Below are 20117 nucleotides of genomic sequence, written 5' to 3'. Positions count from 1 at the left end.
ATTTAACCATCAATTAATAATTAATTAAATTAATATTTAATTAATTCATCTTAACCCTCTTCTCCTATTAATTAAATAAATTATTCAATTTATTTGATTTAATTCACTTAACCAAATTCATACCATTAATTAAATAAATAAATCATATTTGTTTAATTAAATCTTCTCTCACATTTAAATAAATTAATATTTATTTAAATCCCCCAAAATCCCACCTCTCACATTTAAATAAATTAATATTTATTTAAATCCCCCAAAATCCCACCTCTCACATTTAAATAAATAAATCATTTATTTAAATCACCTTTATCCTCCACCCACTTGCATTTTCCTACAAATGCAAATTGCACAATTATTTTAAATAAATAATTTATTTAAATCACCTTTATCCTCCACCCACTTGTATTTTCCTACAAAAGCAAGTTGCACAACTATTTTAAATAAATTATTTATTTAAAATCCTATTTATCCTCACCCACTTGAAACCTTTAATGGTTTCCCTTAAAGTAGTCAAACTTGATGGCTTTAAAGTCTTCAAACTTGATGGCTTCCTTCTATAGTCTTCTTAAGACTTTAATGGTTTTCCTTAAAGTCTTCAAGCCTTTAATGGTTTCCCTCAAAGTCTTCAAGCACTTTAAATGCTTTATCTTCATTTTTCTCATTTAAATAAATTAATATTTATTTAAATATTTATCCAAATTCAACTTACACCATTTAATTGAAATAAATGATTTTATTTTAATTGAAAATACCAAAATTTCTCCCACTTGCATTTTCCTACAAAATCCACTTGTATGCCTAAACCCCTTCTAGATTCTTCTAAACCCTTCCTAATTAGCCTAATCCATCCCCTAAATATTGTCACATTCCTAAGCAAATTGGAGTCACTTCTCAAAGACTCCAAAGTCTTTGAAAAGCAATTAATGCTTTGTGTGTTCAACAAATTAACCCTCAAAGTCTTGGATAACCTTTGAAAGCTTCCAACCTTCAACCACTAAATGGCTCAAAGTCTTTGATAACCATTGAAGGCTTTCAACCCTCAACCACTTAATCCCCAAAGTCTCCAATAACCATTAATGGTTACCTCAAACCCTCCCACATGGTTAAAACATTTGTTTTGACTCAACCTCTACCCAACCCAAAGGTCTCATCAAGCCTTTAATGCTTTGACCATGATTATCTCTTAAACATTTGCACAAAGGTTTATCCTTGGATTAACTATTAATCCAGTGGGTAATCTTAATTTAGACTTGACCCTTGCCTTCTAGATAACCATGAGGTCTTCTCAGGCCTTTAATGCCTCCAACCTCTTCTCTCAACCCAATCCTATGTTGAAACTTGTCACCATTTTATTGGTGCCAATTGTGCACATGGATCCCCAACTTTCAATCCTAACCCTTGTTAAGATTGCTCAATCTTAACCCTTCATTTCCCTATTTCTTCTATAAATAGAACCCTTCTCCTCAAGAAAAGGAGAAGCATTTTAGAGTATTGTTGTTATACTGGCATTAGCATAGAGCTTTTTCATAGCATCACTATCTACTCTTGCATAGTATTTGCTTATCATATTCAACCATCTTGAATCTCCATATGGCATCCATGGCTAGTGCTAAAAGCTGAGAGCTACACTCGTTTGGGACTTGGAGAGGAGAGGAACAAGGGAGGAGCAACTATGAGCATCTTGATTAGCTATTTCATTTTATGTTTATATGCTTTCTATTTCATGCTTAATATCTCTCTTGATATGCCTGTTTAGGATAATCTTTTGTTGCTAACACTAACGTTTGTTTCTTGTGCTCTTGTGTGTGTTGCCATCAAACAGATTTTCTAATCCTTTTTGCAGAGCATCAAGAAGTATTATCTATCTCTCCTCATTATTTCCTCAATCAGTCGATTGAAGCGAGGGTCCATAATGGATTCTTCCACATCTGCTGAATGTACGGAAAATTTGTCCATATTGTCATTGTGTGTATCATTGTTGTTTGTAGTGTCCATGTTCTCAACATTTGGAATGTTTCTATAGGCATCCATGTCAGGTAATGTGATATGATCAGTATTGAAAAAGACATCATTGTCATACTCATAGACACTCATGTTTGCGGACTCTTGAGCCTCTTTAGTTTCTCTCCTAGATTTTTGAAGACGGGTTTCAACCATGAACTAGGTATTGACCAAGATGTGTTGGACTAGATGAAAATGGAAAAAAGTATGGAAGACCAAGAAATGGATGGAATGTAAATGAATCTGAGGTGTACTTGCAATGTCCAAAGTGTAAGACCAAGTATGTATGTAGTAGAGTAGGTGTGACTTCCAAAGAGAGGATAGTTTCTCTTGATGAGGTAAGTTGACCTTGACTCTAAGTAAGATCAAATGAGACCCAAATGTGAGAGACCTTGATGAGGGACCACTTAGCAAAGTGTTGTTGTATGTAGTGTGTTGACAAAGTATGATGAGGACAAGCAAGTGACCTTTTGACTCAAGTTTAAACAGATGTGAATGTAATGTGAGGTGTGAAGCAATAATGGACTGTGTGAGACCCAAAGACAGGTTGAATTCTAAATGAAACCTGGAGAAATAACCTAGGAAACTCAAGAATTCGGAAACTGACTGTGTTTGTTTGCTGGACTGTAACAGTTTTTTTTTTTCAATTCTGATCACAGACGCGCCTGTATACTGCACAGACGTGATTTCCTGACACAGACGTGGTTCTGTTTAACACAGATATGTTTCTGAGATTTTTGTAAAATGCACTATTGATTTTGGAAACACATACGTGTTTCTGCCCTTCACATAGGCGGTTATACAACACAGACGCTATTATGTCCGACACAAACGCGTTTCTGCAAAATTTGTGCAATTTTTTCCAATCCATGAAGTTATTTTGTTGTGATCAAGTCTGATTATTTGACTGTTTTTCGTGACAAGAGGACACAATGTTGATGAGGACTTAATGTTTGCAAGTGTTTAGACTCAAAATGACTCCAAGAAAAGTGTGTTGTTTGATGTAAAAATGTTTTGCATACACTTGAAGACACAAAAGACACAATGTTTTGTTGTTTGGTCTTGAATGTTCTGAATGTTTAAAATAAGTCAAGCACAATTCTTATGGCTGGCCAAGACAATAGTTGTTGATCCCACATGAGGTTTTACCCTCGAGGCTACGCTATTCAGAGCGGATACTTAGATGCTTGACCTCACTGGCTCCACCCTTGGCACTCACTTCTGGGGTCAGCCAAGCATCAGTCCCCACCTCCCTGTGGCGAACTTTGTATCTCTACTAAGAACCGTATGTGTGTGGGCCGCTACCAGACGTCCGACCTCCTGCCCCAACAACTAGAAGGATTTGGGTTTCTAAAACAAAAAGGTGCTAGTAAGGGCATCCGCTCGTGTGGCCATACATGTGGCACTTTCAGCTCTGTAAATACAAAAGGCTCCCAGCTGGTAGGGGTTACACCCTACAACTGATCAAATAAATTTGATCAAACGGGCTTATGGGGAGACATAGTGTCGGTATGAACTAATCAGCGCACGTTATTCATAGTTTTATACAGTTATTTATAGTGGTTTGGAAGAAGATGGCTTTTCTTTTGCTACCACTTGGGTCGTTCTCTTCTCACTAGTAGTCCTAATGACCACACAGGAAGACAGGCCCTCTAAAGATTAAACAAAAAATGTCTATTGCTCAAGACACAAAAGACAATGATTCAATTTTAGTGCACCAATTGAAATGTTTGCTAGTCTATGAAAACAAGGCACAAAATAAAAATCCAAAAACCCTTGCCAAGGACCCGCAACAAAGAGTTGTTAGTAGTTTGGATTGTTTCAAATAATCACCCCTTCCTGCAAGCACATAAGTTAGGTAAATTTTAAATCCAAAAGACTTTGTGAAAATAGGGGCCTTCAACAAAATGATTTTGCTTTCAAGACAAGCTGCACCAATTTCATTAGCTAGATCTGAAAATGTTAGCTCAAAATAAACCAGATCTGAAACATTAAATGCAAAACCTAAAACCAAATCAATAAACCCCCAAAAAAATTGAAACCGATGCACACAAATGTGGTTACCTTCGACACAAACATGACTTCCTGACTCAGACGCGATTCTATGAGACACAGATGTGGCTCCAGAACCTAGACGCGACTTCTGGACACAGACGCGTCTAAAAACACCACAGACGCGACTGAGGAACATAAACGCGGTTTCCAAAATCTACAAAATAAAATGCTGTCGATAACATAGACGCGATTCCAGATGTCGCAAATGTGCCAAAAAATCAAAAACGCGATCCAAAAATATGCAGATGCGAAAATATCAAAATGTTGTCGAAAATGTCAGATCTGCAACTTCAAAACACAAAATCTGCAACAAGGATGTTAAATACAAAAAGGGACAAGAGTCCCACCGGGTGTGCCAAAATGTATATGGTGAAAATGGATAACAATAATAACAATATTGAAAGGCTAAATGAGTTCAACCACAAAACCCTAGCCTAACAACAACAAAGATCCACCATAACATATGAAGATTACCTAAGACAATGCAAATCAAACGAAATCACAAAGATTATACCATCACATGTCCAATAGGGTTTGGATCTCCATTCTTCCTATCTCCATTGATCTTGCTTGATATATTTGCTCTCAGATTTTATGTGCACAAGAGCTCAACAAAGAACGGAATGTGGTTGCAAGTAGGATCGCATATGCCAAGTAGTCAATTGATCAAGTAGTTAGAATGATTGATTAGGGTTGATAATGAAGGAAGCATCTCCTTATATAAAAGACACTATATGAAACGGAGGGATAAGATTGAGAGGTGTAAAAGGAAGTCGGCTATGATTAGAGGGTAGGTAAAAGAAATAATAAAATAATGAAAGGGGTAGGTAGTGTAGGAATTAAGAGATGAATGACATGTGTCATGGGTAGAAAAGGTTAATGAATTAATTAAATAAATAAATATTTATTTAATTAATAGAAGAAGTGGGATCAATTAAATAAATAAGATATTTATTTAATTTAAGAAAAGGATAATTTAAATAAATAAATGTATTTATTTAAAAGAGAAATAAGGCTAGAAGAGGATAAATGAATTAATTAAATAAATAAAGATTTATTTAATTAATAGAAGAATTAAGCTTAGATAATTAAATAAATAATATTTATTTAATTAGACTGGACAATTTTAGGTGTCTACAACTACATCAGTCAAACATTAGTAGGGTATGAACTCAATTATACCCCTATTGAAAGAGCATGCTTGGCATTGGTGTTTAGCACACAGAAACTTTGACACTATATGCTAAACAACAAAATAAAACTAATTGCTAAAATTGATCCACTTAAATATCTCTTGTCAAAAGCGGCTCTCATTGGCAGAATTGCTAAACGGGTCATGCTTTTAAGTGAGTTCGACATTGAATACGTAGACACAAAAGCAATCAAGGGACAAGTCATTGCAAATTAGTTGGTTAAAGCTCCACTTCCAAGTTACTATCCTCTTATCACAAAATTACCAAATGAGTTCATTATGATTGTTATCACATCCTCCACATGGCGATTGTACTTTGATGGCTCCTGCACCCAAAATAGATTGGGGGTAGGAATATTATTGGTCACACCTCAAGGAGATGGCATCCTGAAATCATACAAGATAGCCTTCACATGTACCAATAACATAGCAGAATACGAGGTACTCATCACAGGTTTGTGCTTGGCCATCCACTGGAAAATAAAGGAGTTACAAGTCTATGGCGATTCTCAGCTCGTCATAAAACAAGTCAACGATGAGTACCAGACAAAAGATGATAAACTCCTTCCCTACCGTACTATGGTTGAAGATCTTAAACAACATTTCATGACAATCAAGTTTGATCAAATCCCACGAACAAACAATAGGGCTGCAGATGTAATGGCCACCATTGGCTCCCTCCTTCAAATGCTAGCACACAGTCAGAAGTGCGAGTTCTTGGTTGAGCAATTGTTTATACCAACATATGACCTACCAGAGTCTGAAATGGTGTGTTTTCTCATTGGTATTGAGTCCCCTTGGTACCAAGAAACCTTTTCCTTCCTCAAAGACAATTCCATTCTCCCACATCTCACTAAAACCCAACAACAAACCTTCATTCATCAATGTGCTTGTTACACCATCCTTGGAGACACCCTATTCAGAAGGCATTTTGATGGTTCCCTCCTAAGGTGTTTAGATAAACAAGAGGCAAAATGGGCATCACGCGAAGTACATGAGGGTATCTGTGGGGCACACTCAAGTGGACTCACATTGGCTAAAAATCTTTTGAGAATAGGATACTATTGGCCTAAGATGGAAGTAGATGCATATAACTATGTGAAGAAATGCATCGCTTGCCAGCAACACAACGACAAGATTCATGCACCGTCACAAGAATTGCAGCCATTTATTACACCATGGCCCTTCTCACAGTGGGGACTCGATCGGGGCTCAATCTCATTGGGAAAATTCACCCTCCATCTTCCAATAGACATAAATTCATTATTACTGCCATCGAGTATTTCACCAAGTGGGTAGAGGCTATCCCTCTTACTTTTACCATTGGTAAGAAAATATCTAAATTCATCCTGAACTACCTAATCTGCCGATATGACATCCCAAAAGTTATCATTACAGATAATGGCAGACAATTTAAAAACCAGGATGTCAAAGAACTATGCCCAAAAATTCAATATCTAACATTGCTTTTCCACTCCATATTACCCATAAGGCAATGGCCAAAATGAGGCTTCTAATAAAACCTTAATAAAAATCCTCAAAAAGACAGTCAATAAAGTTGGTTGTGATTGGCACCTCCAACTCCATCCCGCTTTGTGGGCCTACCGTACCTCCATCCGCACCCCCACAGGCGCCACCCCTTATTCCTTGGTCTTTGGCTCCGAAGCCATCCTTCCCCTTGAGATCGAGATCCCCTCTCTAAGGGTATCACTGCAAAATATCTTACCAGATGAGGAATACAAAATTGCCCGCTTACAAGAGCTAGAATTGTTAGATGAAAGGTGCCTCAAGGCCTTGAATCATCTCTGTGTATATCAAAATCATCTGCGCATGAGTTATCACAAAAAAGTCAAAACCCGAGAATTCCAAATTGGTGATCTTGTCCTCATGGAGAATCAAAAAATCTACAAGATAGAGAAAAGAAAGGCAAGTTCGAGCCTAATTGGCTTGGATCACATGTAATCACAACAAAATATGGATCAGGAGCTTATCAGTTGGCTACTCTTGAAGGCGATCCTTTGGATGATCCAATGAATATCATGCACCTCAAAAGATTTTATGCCTAGTCCTCAGAAAGTCTTAAATTGTCAAAAATAAAAAAAATACAAAAAATAAGAAAAAGATCCTAAAAAAAGCATCACTTTGGTGAAAACCTGGCAAACAGGCACCGTGTGACACACAAAAAAAAGAAGCAAAAAATCATAAAAAGAAAGAAAAAACAATTCGTCCACCAGTGAAAACCACTTTGTGGCGCTATGGACAAGTACCTTGGTGAAAACCTCCATGCAGGCACCAAGGTAAATAACTGGATCCACTGTTTATCAAATCCACACTGCAAATCACCTGCCATCTAGTCCACCCATTCACAACATTCCTTCTCTTCCACCTCCCAATAAAACATGTGTATGATGATGAGTCTTCGCCTGAGTCATGAACAAGGAATGTCCCATTAAATTGAGCTTGTATGCCTCTCTATAAGCTTCAAGAAGTCTTGAGAAACAAATCCCAAGTCTGCAGGTCACTTTCCAAAACCATAAAATCACTTGCCTAAATCCACAAGTCCACTTTGCCCTAGGGATGATTCCTTCCCTCACCTGGCAACCTAATCCTCCATCCTAGTCCTACTCTTGGAAAGAGATATCATTTGGTCATAGAAGAATTGACTTGTTAGATTTTGTGGGATGTTTTCATTTAGACTTGCATCTTGCCCTATGACTACAACTATCTATGACTGCCTGGGTTTGCCATATCCAGGTATGTTACAATAGGTGCATACTGGGGCATATTTTCATAGCATGGCATGTTTTTGATCTCTTTTGTATAAACTGACAATCTGGTATTAGTGTTTGTCAACACCTACCCTTTCGTGTACAAGAGTTATCGGTGTGTTTGAGGGTCTCTTTGCACGTACCCACAACTCTGTATTAGTGTTTATTAACACTTGCATAGCTATGTGTAAGGAATTCTCATTTATCTGAGAGTCAGTCCACACCTTGGGTTTCTCATGGCATCTTGATTTCTATAATCAGTGGTGAAAGTCACCTAGGGCAATATCAAACTAGGTTGGCTCTCCACATTTGTTGTGCACAAAATCTCACCATCATTCCATAAAATCCTAAACTCAATAATCCCATGGAGTTCTCAATTTCCCCCATTTACCATCTATTCCATATTCTTCTATCTAATATCATTGTGTTATTATTGGCATATTCTCTCTTTGCATTATTTATTCACATCATATAGATTGCATTACTTAGATATTCATTTTCCACAAAACATTTAGCATATAAGGTTGCACTTAGGTTGCATCACATAAATAAAATATACTTATTCATCCATATAACATTTCATCAATACCCTGGTCTAAAGGCAACTAAAGATTGGTAGGATTCTTGGCTGCAACATCTTTGAGTTTCCCTCTACCTATTTGGGGCTTACTCTATGTCTCAAGCCCGAGGATTCCTTATGGAATAAGCTAATAGATAGATTTAACTTGAAACTAGCTGGCTGGAAAGGGGTTGTCCTTTGTCAAGTAGGTAAAGTCACTCTGCTCAAAGGCAATCTCCAAAATCTTCCTATGTATGCTCTTAGCTTGTTCAGAATCCCCTCTAAGTTTGCAGAAGCCATCAAAAGAATCCAAAAAAAATTCCTTTGGTCGGGAGTGGAAGTTAAAAACAAAATTCCCCTTATTGCTTGGAATAAAATTTGTTCCCCTAAGGCCTCGGGTGGGCTGGGTTTAAGGAACATTGGTTCTATGAATAAAGCTCTTTTAGCCAAACAAATATGGAGATTCAAAGGGGAGGAAAGACAATAGAACTCTATATGGAAAAATAAATATCTCTATATGCAACCTTCTGAGGAAGAATTCTTTGACAACTCTTTCACTATTGATGGTTCTGCCATCTGGAATGTTGTGCAATCAACTAAAGGCTGGGCTGCTGCTGGCAGAACTTGGAACCTTGGGGACGGGAGGAGAATAAGATTTTGGGAAGATAGATGGATCCTAGATAAACCTCTAGAGGAAATTCCTATCCTTAAAGATTGGAAAGACCGATTCAAAAGCAGGTATGGTGAAATGGTAAGAGATTACTGGAGAAATGGGAACTGGATTGATTTTAGCCAGCAGTGCCCGAGTCTCAAGTTCCTTCAGATTGCTCTCTTTGCTAAAATCCCTAGAGACAACAAAGATGACAGATTGATATGGAGGGAAACTCTGGATGGGAAATACTCTATTTCCTCTACTGTGGCTATTCACAATGTCCTGGTGGAAGATATTCCCTTCTGGGCTAAAGTTTGGAACAAGAATTTAGTTCCTAAAGTCAATATCTTCTTTTGGATTTTCATCCAAAATAAGATATTAACCCTGGACAATCTTCATAAAAGAGGTATTATTTTTCCTAATAGGTGTTCTCTTTGCTATAGGGAAGAAGAGACAACTTGCCATATTCTCAATCAATGCACTTTTAGCCAGGATATCTGGAAAATCATCCTTACTAGGTGGAACCTGAGCTGGGTCTTCCTGAACTCTCTTGGTGACACTTGGCTTCAATGGAAATGCCCTAATTCTAATCCCAAAATTGTGGAGACCTGGAGACTTACTCTGCCGATTGTTATTTGGAACATCTAGAAAGAGCGCAACAATAGGATTTTCAGGGATAAAAGGGCTATTCCTAAAGTGGTTGTAGATAAAATATTTAGGAGTATTTTTTAATGCCTCTACTGCACTGATCAGGGACCTGTTGCTAAAGATGATTTCAAAGACAGGTGGAACCTTTCTACCACTACTACTAGCAAGGAGACTGGCAGAGAAGGACTTGTCTGGTGTTTTCCCCCGCAGGGATGGATTAAGGCTAACTTTGATGGGGCCTCTAAAGGGAATCTGGGTAAAGCTGGATATGGGGGCATTGTCAGGAATTATGTTGGAAGTTGTCTCAAGGCAGTGGCTGGTCCTCTGGGGAATCAAACTAGCCATTTTACTGAAGCCTCTGCTACCTTGAACACCTTAATTATAGCCAAAAATCTAAATTATGATAAAATATGGCTTGAGGGAGACTCACTTAATATTATTAAGTGTTTAAAGGGGGAATCAGAGCCTTCTTGGTCTATTGAAAATATCATCATGAAAGCTAGGGAGATCATTGCCAGTTTCAAAGAAATTATTATTCAACATGCCTTCAGAGAGCAAAACAGTGTTGCAGATTGCTTAGCGAATACTAGAGTTAACTCTGATTCTCAAATGATTTGGCACGAGGAGGATCTCAATTTAAATATTAAAGAGATCCTTAGAAAGGATTGATATACGGGGAGAGAAGGACAATTAAATCATGACAAGTAAAAAGCATCATTTTTGCCTTGCTAGAAAGGCCATCATTACCTGGCATTGCAGTAGATCTTCTATTACCTTTAAAAAATTGTCGCACGCTTTGTGGGTTACTCAGTGCAAAAACTTGAGCAACATCGGGAAAGAAGGTTTCAATTTGTAGAGAAACAGAGCTGATAGCCCATATCCGAAGATAGGAGGAGACCTGAGACGAGAAAAACCAGATAACACGTCGACCTCGAAAGTGATGCCAAAAGTTTGGGTGAAATTGGAGAAGGGCTCTCTCACTAGCTTCATGGAGAAGCTTGAGGACTATGACAAAGGTAGGGTTAACTTAGCCATTTCCAAGATTTCTGAAAACTGGTCTAATGGCTCTTTTAAACTTTATGGAGTTAAGTTTAAGCTAGACATTGGGCTTATTTCCACTATAACCAGAATGCCCCACTCTGGGCTTAATTTCTTTCGAGACCTCAAAGTCTCCAACAATGTGGTTAACCTATTCCTGCGGAAAGAGAAAGAGAGAGCTAAAATAGGCAAGGCTACTGGGGGCTACTACGAAGCTGCAAACATCGAGAAGTTGTGGGGCTAAGTTCCGAACGCAATCATGGAGTACATCATGGTTGAAGGTCGTTTCTCTAGGGCCCACACCTACCACTTCATGCTCTTAAACCATTTCAGACACGACAAAAAGGTGTCTATGCCCTACTACCTTTTTCGGTCCCTTTCCAGGTCCCTCAACAAACACAGGACTGACCCTTCCAGCCCACTTCTCCATTGTGGGCTCCTGCTGCTCATCTATGAGCATTGCAAAACCCTTGCCCTGCTAGAAAATAAGCGGAATTCCGCTTCCCCGAGCAAGAGAAAGATGGAAGAGGGAGAAACTGGCAAGGAGAAGGCGTCATCCAGTAAAAAAAGGAAAAGTGCCCCCAGGCTGGAAACTGAGGACATCATCAAGGATAGCAGTGGCATGGAGATGGATGAATCTAATGGTGAAGACAACTGAAAGGACATGGAGCTGGGTAACGAGGAAGAAAGTGGTGATTTTGAACCCGGTCAAGAAAGCCCCATCCTTAGCGAATGCCCTAGTAAGGACAATAGCCATCTGATGGAAGAAGGGGATCCCAAGGATAATGAGGAAACCAGAGTGAATTTTGAGAAGGAAATGAGAAAAGACTCCGAGAAGGACATGACTGGGGATAGGGATAGCAAGGACAAGGAAAGTGCTGGTGAGGGGCTTATCTTGGATAACCTCAAAAAAATCTCGGAGGCCAGAATGGACTTCGATAGATGGACCTATGAGACCTTGAAAAACTTGGAAAAGAAAGGGACAAATACGGATAAAAAGAGGGAGGATGAAAACAGAGAGCAGATTAATTGGAAGCAGGAAATGGAGAACAAGGTAAAATCACTGGAAGAGGGAAAAGAAGCGATGAAAAATCTGATGGGAGTTATCCCAAGTATCCTCACTGCTGTCACCAAAAACCTGGACGTCATCGCCAAGGTCTTTGATCACACCTGCACTCCTAAACTGGTCATGGATCTTGACCTGGAGGAGGAGACCATTCGGACTGGAAGTGGTGATGCTACTTCGGCGGGCGGTACTGCGAAGAGAACCAGGGCTAGTATCAAGAAAGTTGTGGTTGCCTCTGCAAAGGATCCCCCTAACTTCAAAGACAACATCAAAGAGTTGCATGAAATCAACAACACCCTAGCTAAAGCCCTAGAAAACATCTGATTGCTAGAAAGCCTGCTGGCTTTTTGGGGCTTTTTTGGGTTTTCTTTGGTTTTTCGCTGGTTTTTCTTGGTTCTGTTCCTTTCTATTTCTCGTAGATTTGTTGTTTTAGTTATGCTTGTATAGGGTTTCGGGGCCCCTTCAAAACCTTCTTTTTCATTAATCAAAAACATTACATTTAGATTGCATCATAAATCATTTCACATCTACAAATCCATCACACATGTGCATTTATACATAAAGCATAAAAATCACTCATCCTGCATCCAAAAACCATGTCATCAACACATCATAAACATATAGTATAAGCATCCTTTCTGCATCACAAAATAAGTCAGCATAACACATCCATGATTGCATCCATATATGACATCATAAGAAGAACAAAAGAATCCATCACAATAAGCGCTACACATCATCTGTCACCAATCAAATCATGTATATCTATATATAAAGAGGAAAATGTGTTTGTCATGATACAATGATCGCCCCAAAGGGTTAAAATATAATACACAAGCAATACAAGGAGCTAGCTCTCCCCTCCTATCTCTCCACCCCCTCTATTGTACCTCCCCCTTGATCCTCCTGCTCCCCCTGCTGGTGGCCAAAAATCCATTGATCCCCCTATCTGCTGACTCTGAGTCGGTCGCTGACTATGGGTCCTGTGAGACCGCACACTCTCAGTGTACGAGGATGCTCATTTTCTTATAGGCACTACTCTGTGATATAGCCCCCTATAATACTATGCCTCTCAGGCTGACCTCTCCACCCTCTCTCGCTGCTGCAGACTATCAGAAAATATATGTGCCAATCCTATCGGAACCAATGCCTGTCGGGCTGCATCCCTCTCCCCCCGCAGTCGTGTTGCCTCTGCCTCCATTGTCTGCACTCTACCCCATAAACCCTCTAACTCAGCATCTTACCAACGAAGGGCATCCTGTAATCCTTCTATGGTTGTCCTTGTAAGGGCCTCCTCTAGCATCCTCTCTGCCTCCTCCCCCTCCACCCTCAAGGCATCTACCTATGTCCTGACAGTATGAAGATTCTCTATCAGATCGGCTATCTCCTGTGTCAACCGCTCCACCTCTTCCCCCATGCTCTCCCTTTGAGCCCTCTTTACCTGTAGCTCATCCTCCACGAAATGAAGCCTCGCCCGATAACTATCCCACTCCTACTGTAAATGGTCAAAATCAGCCTATGTCAATCCTCCCCTCTCCCTCGCTTGTGTCTTAGGGATATCCATGGGAAAAACCTCCCCTCCCTCACCAACTACAACCTCCTCTCTCTCGCCAACTACGACCTCTGTAGCCTCTCCCACTGGGGCATCCTCTCCATCCCCCTCCTCCTCCTCTGGATCCCTCGCCACACAACCCAGACTCTCCTCTACAGTCCACCCACACCACGCCCTGCGTGAACTACAACTCTCTCTCCTGGTCCATCATCCTCCTCACCCACCACTTGATCAACCCCTGGCTCCAACTCCTCACCATCCAAAACCCCAGGAATGGTAAGCCGCACTAACAAGTGCCCCTCCCACCAACTCTTGTATCCACCTGTCATGCCTAGATCATCCCCTACCCCCATCTGCTCATCCCAGACTATGTGAAATGATGTTTGGAAGCTTGTCTGGTCGTCCAAGGGACTCACTGTAGGCTCCCAATACCTCACCTCCCGTGTGATCTGGGGATACACTGGGATATCCCCCACTATATCTTGTACCTGCCCAAGCTATCGGGCCACCTTGAATGGAGCATAGTACTCCATGATATACACAGATCTCCCAAAAATCCACATCTCAACTCTTTCCCAGTGCAACTGCCAGTCATCTCTCCAACACTCACATCCCAAAAATGGCCTTCATGTGAACTACGTCAACTCATCTAGGATCCTCCTCCAAAACCACATGGATGTTATCTGTGTGTAATGCAGCAGTCCCCTGTACCTATCCACAAATGGCTGTCATGGCTACCTGTCCTGAACTCCCAGTGGCCAAGTCACTACAATGTGCTCCCAAGCCCATATGTGTAAGAGTGTGACTCCAACAGATAAACTGGCATACTCCCTGTAAACCACTAGATGCATGTCATGATACAACTGGGCTAGCATCGCTGACCCCCACACATACTGCTGACCATCATGTAGCATGAAGTACAAGCATCTGCTCCACCCAAGAGGAAATCCATGGCCACCCAAATCCGGAATGATCCGTCCACTTAGGAATCCACAAATCACCAAGACCAATCGAGGAATCTATCAAACACCCATCGCCCAGCCTAAATGCATCTTGCTCCTATTTAACATAGGTGGCATCTTATACTCGCACACCTCTCATAGATAAAATCAGCTGCGTCCAACTAATACTCAGGGATCACACCACGAACGAGGATCTTCAAGATCCTTCAAACATCTAATAAAGTAATTGTGGCCTCTCTAGTCGGCAAACGAAAGGTGTTATATCGACTAGCCCACCTCTCCACCAACGTTGTCATCATGGCAGTATGTGCTCGTATCCTCGGCCACTTGCCTACGTAATGCAACCCTAGTGCAGTTAACACCTCTAGCTCATCATGGGCTAACTCATGATATAAAGTCATCGTGGTAGACCAATGCTCTCTCGAAGCTAGTGGTCCCCTCTCCACCTGCATCCATTAAACCAAATCATTACTTTCACATCTCAAAACCCCCTCTTGACCTCCGCAACCAACCATACCCTTCCCCCCATTCCAAAATTCTAAGTCAAAATTGCATTTTCACCCATCCCAAGTGCATGCGTTGATTTACCAGGCGCTCGCACCAAAACCGTGATGCTCGTGCCATTTTGCAGGCGCTCGCGCCAACAGAGAAACCCTACCCTCTATTGACCCCCCTTCTAGGCTCATCAACGCGAGTGCCCGCGTAATCCCTTGGCTGCCCGCACTGAAGGCGAGCAGCCGCGTTGATCCCTCCATTCCCCTCCCAAAACTCCTATTCTGCGCGACCCCCGGGCGAGCGTTTGCGTTGATCGCTAGCACTCGCGTTGGCCTATGGGCATGTGCGCTGAAACAATGATCAACACGAGTGCCTCGCCTAATCTTGACCCCTATTTCTAGCCCTAAAATTTACCTAAAATCAAAAATTTCAAATGAGGGATAGACTTACTCACCAGTGGTCCATAGCTCGTTGATCGGACAAAACGTCGGATCCTCTCAGCGCAATGATCACGAACTGGAATGCGGTCCATCTCTCCTTCTCTTCTTCTTCGCTCTGAGTAGCTCCAAGGCTTGTGTGTAACAATGACCCCTCATTGGGCCCGTTGTGGCTTATATGGGCCCCCATGAGGGCCCATTTTCCTCCACGGTCTTTCATCTCCTATTCTTCTCTCCAAATTCTTCACGACTACTTCATATTTCTTCCTCACTTATCTCTTCCACCCAAAATTCTTCTTCCTTTATTTTTTGAGAATTTTTTGTCTCTTTTTCAAAAAAATTCTCGAGGGGGCATACACCTCCCATGCTTTACGTTGGGGCATCCTTTTCGTCTTCTATCTTCTACACATCGCCAAATTTGCCGCTGCATAAAATAGGAGCAAAATGTACACTTAAAAATAATTATTTTAATTATTTTTAATTCTTCACATAATAATTAATTAATTATGTTAATTCAAATTCTCCTCAATATTAATTAATTATATTTAATATTGTTACTATAGTATGTGACTGATTTATTTAATAAATCAATCCCTTTCTTTATTCTTCTAAAAATTAAATCCTCACAAATATTCCTCTTAACTAATTAAATTCAATTAATTAGTTAGCCCACATGATTCCTCCAAATCATCTTCCTAATTCATCATTAACCTAATAAAGTCTTCTAGAAACCCCCTAAACTCACTTAACCTTATTCTTCTAATTTTTTATTTCCTCCACTCATTCTCTCTCCTTGTCAAATCCTCCTACAAATCCTATCCCACCTAATCTTTCCTCTAATCCCCCTCCTAGTGAGTTGCTAGTGGCTAATCATCATGATTAGCCACAAAGTCAACTCCTTGTCCCTTCCATCCAACCACTAGCTTTAAATGCTCTTTTCCTAGGTGAATGTGAGATTTTCAAAATCTCACATTCCTCTAGGCATCCCATCTCCCAAGGAATTTTTAATTCCTTCTTATTCCTCCAATCCCCATAATCATCCCTTTTTGGAGAATTTTTAATTCCTCCTCCCCATCCTTCAAGGAATGTCACATCCCTTGCTCTTCTCAAGGCACATTGGGAAGTCTTCTCAATGCACCTTGCTCTTCTCAAGACACATTGGGAAGTCCTCCCAATGCACCTTGAGGAGTGTGGAGACAAGAAATGTCTTTAAGGCATATCTCTTGGTCTCCACGCCCTCTCTTGGGCCTTGCATGAGCTCACAAGAAATCCTAGCTCTTCATCTTGAATCCATCCTAGCCATCCATTTTTCCTTTCCTCTTCCTATAAATTGAGGACTCCATCTCTTCATTCTTCATCTCCAAGCTTAGTAATCTTATGCTGCCCTTTTGAGCCTAGGAAAATCATCTTAGCAACCTTACCATGTCAAAATCATCTCTCACCCACACTTAATCATCTGATCCCTATCATCCTTCAAGATCCATCTCATTTGTGCGCAACATTGGAGAGCCATCCACATCAAGCAAGCAAGAGGAGCACATCAAGTGGAGCATCATCCAAGAGCGCTTTCACTTCATCAAGCTCCATCTGAAGGAGAAGGTAAAATAGCAAGGTATAAGCATTGTCTTCATGTTGTTTTTATGTGATTTGGTTTATGCTTCATCTTCTTATGTTTTTAGTGTTTGATTTTCATATTAACAATCCAATCCACCTTGCTTCATTTTCCCTTCTTCAGAACTCATTTAATGCATCTGCTATGCCAGATCGAGTTCTGGTTGAAGCTCTGACTATTTCGGTTCTGAACCCCTAAACCCTTACCGAAATAACCTTCACTCTGTGAGCACATCCAAAATCATCTACAAATCATTACAGAGTATCTTACACAAATGACCTCATATACATGATCTTCACATTACTCATCTAATCTAACAACATCATATCTCAAAATAATCTAATAACTGACCTATATACCCTTATAATCCTTCATGACTCATGTTGGCTTACATAGATAATACAAAATGATTATTCATGCTGACTCATTACATATGTACATAAATAATAAAGTGAATTTCTGATTTCCGGATCCCCCAATGATGTCGGCCTCCTATACCAGTACCCTATTTGTCGGTTATTATCCTTGCCTAATCTGCAAATCATGTCGGTCTTCAATGCCAATACCCATAGAATCCTTCCTACCGGTGAAGATACCTGTCAGTGCTGGTGAAGTGTCTGCCGATGAAGTACCAATCCAGAGAATGAAGTTGGAACATGTTATCATCAATGACAACATATGAAATCAATCAAATGAGTGTTAATTGCCAACAATATCCCCCTTTGGCACTGATGGCAACACTCATGTGAAAATAATAATGGTTTCCATCTGCTAGATTCACCCTAAGACTGCTCCCCCTAAGTTGAGTATGTCATCCGTGATCATGCTCTGTACAAATACTCCTTATCTCTTGATGTCAAGGATTTATTTTTCACCTGTACTCCTCCCCCTTTGACATCAATGCCAAAAAGAACCAAAAACCAGGATAAAGAATGAAATTTTGTACAAAGAATGTGTCCCAAAACAACTTACCAGTGTTGAATATACTTGAAATTTTTCAGATAGGCTTTCTCCAAAAGCTCTAGACAAGTGTCCCAACCAGATTTGAATGTGTCAGATACTGATACAAGTCCATTAAGCATATGAGCATGAGACTCTTTCTCCTTGAGCTCTATTAGTGTGGGATTTCCTATCATATCTATGCATTCCTTTTTATGTACACTCAAGGAGTCCAACTGGGGACTCGCCAATCCTCTGAGCCCTTTATCTCTCCTAATGATTTTGTCTCTATCCCTTTTAAGAGCTGAAATTTGAGCTTCTAACAACAAAATCTTCCCATCAATAGATGTAGTCAAAGAATTGGAACCATCCACAAAATTTACTATACCTGCAATTTTATCCTAAGAATCTTTAATGCCTTTATAGTAATCCGATGTTAAAACATACTCTGTATATATTTGTACATTTCCTTAAAAGATTATCAATTAATTTCAGTTTGTCAATAATCTCTTTCTTTTCTAATTCAATCAATTGATCAAAAGTTGCTTTCTTAGCTTGAGTGAATCTTTCCAATGCCCGTCGATTAGATATTTGCTGCAATCATTGAAAATCCTTAGAGATGTGCTCAATAATTATTTTGAGCTTGCCGGATGGGCTTGCTCCTTTGTCAAATTGGCACTTCGGGATAAGTTTATGCAAAATTAGAATTGACTGATCAATTATTCCCTTGTCCACTGACCCTTCCTTCATCATCTTTGGAGAAGAAATCATCATGGGATCAGTAGAACTCATCTCAGTTATGCTCTTCTTCTCTACCTGGGAGGTGTCAATTGACAACAAAGATGTGTTGGCTACCGGTTTCCTGCCGGATTCCTTTCCCTATTTATTTGACGGTTGTGCATAAGCACTTATTTCAGTCTGATTTTTTTTTCTTTTTCACCTTCAAGATTTCTCCCTTTATCCTTCTCCTTTGTTTTATTTCCTTTAATAACATCCTCTTTTGCACCGATGGCTTCGCCACTTGGTGCAGTATCTATTACTATTGGTTCCTTATTAACCGTATCCTCAATCTGTACATATTCTTGATTTCACTAGTACCCAGATCCTCAATGTGGCAATGGATATATGCTATGGCGTCTTCCACATAAACAACTCCTTCTGGAACATGTGAAAATGCACCAACCGAATCATCCAAGGTGGCAATATGCAGGCATGGCTTGAAAATTGGCTTGGGACGATCCTTAACCTCGACAACAATTGGATTTGCAATGAAAGTAGGTGTAGAGGATAATCCAACTTCCATGATGAGAGATGATTGCAATAAATACCTAAGAAATGGTTGTTGGTGAATAACCCTAGAGAATTATTTCGAGTGCTGGTGGAATCGCTGATGAAGATTTCTGATCACTCTAAATTGCCTTAGTCTCGCTCTATATCACTCTGAATGCAAGGTGATAAAAAATGAAGTGGATTCAACCTTTTAACCTTCGAGAAATCCTAATTCATCATTGATATAAATGTCTTCCAATGGAACATACCAAATCTCGATCAGACATCTCCATGCCGGATAAATCTTTTCCAATGTCTGGAACTTCTTCCAGATCTCCTTCCCAAGGCTTATGTAATATTTTCATGAAATTTGCCTACCCCTAAGGCATCTGCCTCAGTTACCTGATGAGCTTCCTATTGGTGCAGGAGCAATTTGCTCTACCGGTTGAGTAACCAGAGCAGTCCCATTTGTTGATTGATGATCTGACTTCCTGACCCATTTCTTGGTATGATCTTGCCGGATTTCATTGATCTTTTCTTTCCCTTTATCATTTGATCCATCATTGCTAACCAGTGGATTTTTGCTTCTACAAAACTTGGCTATGTGTCCAATCTTGTTGCATGCATAACATATAATATTGTTCTTTTGAATTGCTTTTCTATAACTGGGATAATTGCTTGACCTGCACTGATTAGCCATATGTCCAAATTTTCCACATGCATGACAATTTACATTCATTATGCAATCTTCTATCTTATGACCATACTTATTGCATTTGGAACATTGACTGGGAGTAGAATTATAGTTTTGATTTGCTCTATTTCTACATTGCCTAGCCATATGACCAATTTATTACAAACAAAGCATCTAC

Source organism: Cryptomeria japonica, chromosome 6 (assembly GCF_030272615.1).
Source record: "Cryptomeria japonica chromosome 6, Sugi_1.0, whole genome shotgun sequence".
Lineage (NCBI taxonomy): Eukaryota > Viridiplantae > Streptophyta > Pinopsida > Cupressales > Cupressaceae > Cryptomeria > Cryptomeria japonica.
Note: the sequence above shows the minus strand (reverse complement) of the source record.